The sequence below is a fragment of the Bombina bombina genome, chromosome 5 (genome assembly GCF_027579735.1).
Source record: "Bombina bombina isolate aBomBom1 chromosome 5, aBomBom1.pri, whole genome shotgun sequence".
Lineage (NCBI taxonomy): Eukaryota > Metazoa > Chordata > Amphibia > Anura > Bombinatoridae > Bombina > Bombina bombina.
Window position 1 is genome coordinate 70237701 of NC_069503.1, and position 3940 is coordinate 70241640.

At 37.2% G+C, this 3940-nt stretch overlaps 1 pseudogene; it reads left to right on the top strand.

Annotated features, from left to right (window-relative positions):
• The first annotated feature begins 1777 nt into the window (after positions 1-1777).
• LOC128661885 (uncharacterized) lies at positions 1778-1887 on the top strand (annotated as a pseudogene).
• The last annotated feature ends 2053 nt before the right edge of the window (positions 1888-3940 follow it).

A 3940-nucleotide genomic window follows, 5' to 3' on the forward strand; every position in this document is an offset into this window, starting at 1 on the left:
CAATCCCTCTCTAAACAAAAGAAACAATACCCCAAAGTGTACATTTCAGCCTATTAAGGGCCACATCAGTGAGGTGCAGTCATATCCCTCTAAGTACACTGAGCAACGGGTCCATGTCTGGATTCCCGCATCACACTTAGGGAGATTTCCCTAAATGTCATAATTTGCATAAATAAAAAGAGAGAAGCTTTAGTGTAGTGTAGTAGACAACCCAAAGTATTGATCTAGGCCCATTTTGGTATATTTCATGCCACCATTTCACCACCAAATCCTTGACCCCCCTCAAACAGCTCTCTACCCTCCCACCTCACAATTGTTACCGCTATCTTAAAGGATTCCAAAACTTTAGCTTTTTGTTCACACCAGGACCGCAAATGTCATATTACAAACATTAATATATCATTAATGACCTACTTTTAAACTCCAACGATGTTTCCTGACATCAAACAATTAAACTTTAATTTTTGCTGATGCATCATGCATTAATTCAATTGCATATAATGGAAATTGAGCGTGTGCACGTACGCCCCCCCCCAGACAAATACGAAAATAAAACACCAATGGGCTGCCCACCCGCCTCACTGCTGCTGCTCTCACTCACCAACGATCGGCATCATCAATGGCCGATGCAGAGAGGGCCACAGAATAGCCCTCTCTGCATCAGTGGGTAAAAAAGGGTATTGCAGTGATGCCTCAATAGTGAGGTATCACTGCAATACCCTCATATCTTAAAACCCCAGAGAAACACGTACTTGACCGCTAAGGGGTTCAAAGTTATAAAGTATATTAATATAACAATTTTGGTTGTGCAATGCTGGGGAATGAGTAGTAAAGGCGTTATCTATCTTTTTAAACAATAACAATTTTAGTGTAGACTTAGAGAATGGGAACAGAGAAGTGAAATTTACAGTCAAACTTGTCTCATTAAAGGCACATTTTTGAATAATAGGGAAATTATTTCTCATCCACATTTTTTAAAGAAAAAATAGGATTTGTTTCTGGTGGTTTTAGGAACATAGCTGACATAATACAAGATTGTTGTGATTAATCTGATGCTCTGGATTTGTATTGTTTTTTTGCCTTGCTTTAGGGGTTGCTTAGAATCTGCATCAGTGCATTGAAATAATGTTCTGGACAAACTGCTGCATAAAAAGTTGAATGGAAATGCATCAGATTTGTGGTCTCATAAATTGGGCAAGTTGCTAATTTAATGTTAATATTTTTTACTTTACGTTATCTATATATACCAAGCTACCTTCTTAAAATCCATAAAGTAACAGAAAAGTGACAGCATCTTTAACGTATAGTCTCTTGCAGTTGGTCACCCTGAAACATATTTGTCATTTTATAATTTAGTATGTATGAATTGCTCAGGGTGTGTAATTTTAATACCTTATTTATCCTAATCATTTTTGTTCTTTCTAGTTTAAGAATAACTGGCAGCATTAAAAGCCCATGAAAATACCAACACAAGTCTGAGTTTTGTTGAAGTGCACAACGAAAATACTCCTCCCCCTCACAATAAAATGAACTAACTTCTATGTGAGCGCATGAACAACCTGACAATGTTCTCATTTGCATACCCATGGTGCATTGCAAAATAGTTTTATAATGTGTTTCTGTTTTATTTATACTCTTTTCAAAACAACTTAAATAAATGAACCGACTTGATTATTTGTCAATTTAACATAATTGTACATATTTCATACTAATAAATGTACTTTAGGCTTTAGAGAAGTTACAGTAAACTCCACTTATATTTAGATGTTAGATAAGCATACTCCAGTTTCTCTTCAAACGTAAAAAACTTTCGCATTTTACTAAAGATTTCCATAGAAAGATCTGGCTTGAGTAAACAATTGTTTTTGAGGTTCTACATTCAGAGCTTCGAGCACAAATTGATAGAAAAATTATTTCTATAAATATCATTAACGAAAGGGTTAAAGGCAGTGTACTGTTAACTTTTCTCTCCTTGAAAAGAAAGTGAACTCCAAAATTGATTGAAGTAAATTTGTCCAAATAGTGATTGGTAACTGAATTTACTGTATATATTCGATATCACTATGCCCTAGCCCTAATCCCTGTAACTAGTACAGACTCGCATGGAAGTAACAATACAAAAGCGCATCTCACAGCGCTGATTTGCAACTAAACTCTCTCCTTCCGTACAGAGCTGACTGGTCGTGTAATGCTCATTTACATAACCACAATGCATTGCAATCTTTAATTAAAAACGGAAAATAATTATTTATACACAATTTGTTTTAACAGTTATACTTATGTACAATTTGCACACTATATTATTGTCCTGTTTTATTTACACAAAAACTACTTAATATGAAATTTCCTACTCGTCACTCTCACTTTTAACGACCCTGCTCACACATAGGACAGATCCTAAATGTTTGAATTATAACAGTAATTGAATGATTCGTGGACTCTCTATGAGTTAAAACAATTTTTGATGGCCTGCTACTAATGTTAGTTAGGCGATAAAGCTTGAAAAACAGGTAATACTATATTAACCCATTGAAAGTTAGGCATTGTTCGCATTTTGTTAGTTTTCTGGAGTGCGACATAGATTCCGCAGAGCATAACAATGCTTATTTATGTATTACATGAATCAATTAGAGCAGAGATTTGTAGACAAGTATCCAATATTTCTATTATTTGATTTGGTCTTCTAATATTCTTTGTAGAGAAGGTTTGGTGCAGAAGATCTCTACTGGGAGCTAGCTGCTAATTTGTGAATGTGATTGGCTCACTTCATATGTTCAGCTAGCTCCCAGTAGTGTATTGCTATTTCTTCAACAAAGGATACCAATAGAAGCATATTAGATTATAAAAGTACATTAAAACGTCTAAAATTGCAAGCTGTAGCATTATCGGTCCTTAAAGGGTTAAACGCACAGTGTACTGTACATTTTTCTCCCCTTAAAGAGACAGTCAACTCCAAAATTGATCGAAGTAAATTTGTCTAATAATAGTTTTACAATTGTCTAAATCGTGATTGGCAACTGAATTTACTGTATATATTCGATATCATTATGCCCCTAATCCCTGTAACTAGCACAGACTCGTATGGAAGTAGCTGAATTGCAACTAAACTCTCAGCTTCCGACAGAGCTGACTGGTCATGTAAGGCTCATTTACATAACCATAATGCATTGCGATGTTTAGTTAAAAAAGGTAAGTACTTTTTTTAAACACTGATTATTTTAACAGTCATACATATTTATTTACATTTTGTACACAATAATATTATTTTCCTATTTTATTTACACAACAACTACTCAGTATGAAGTTTTCTACCCCTCACTCTTAGTAGAAAAGCCCTTGCTCACACTTAAGCAGATCATGAAGTATAAAAATCTTTACAAGTAATGGATGATTCGCAAAGGAGCGTGACCGGGATCTGACATCAGCAGCCCTGACACACGCAGCTGACGTGTGTGAGCACGGTTTGTAGGCCTCAAGTCTCCGGGAGTTTACCACAGCCAGCTTGTATGTTCCAGCAGCCCACTGGGCTATCCTCTAGACGGCAGGAGGAGTACCCAGCGGGCGGAAGTCTCTAGCACTGTGACAACGCAAGCATCTCTGACCGGCTCACCTTGCACTTCAGTTTGTCGAGGACGACGTAGCTTGTGGCGGCCTGGTTCCGCCGGAGATAGACTGCGGTAGAGAGGAGTGGAGAAGCGGCAAAGGGTCGTCCGAAGCACACTGCCGTGTGCTGGATCCGGTAACTCTATATGGGCCCTGATTAATTCCCCTGGCCAAGGACTGTTTGTTTCTATCTGTTAAACAGGACCGTTGCTTTAAAATTTTATTACTGAGCCTTTGGTAAATAGTGGCTGCCAGTGTGTTATAGCACAGGAGTGGGGCCAGGAAGGCTAAAAGCATTGTGGAGATCTTTTTCTTATCAGCAAAATTGCATTGTGAA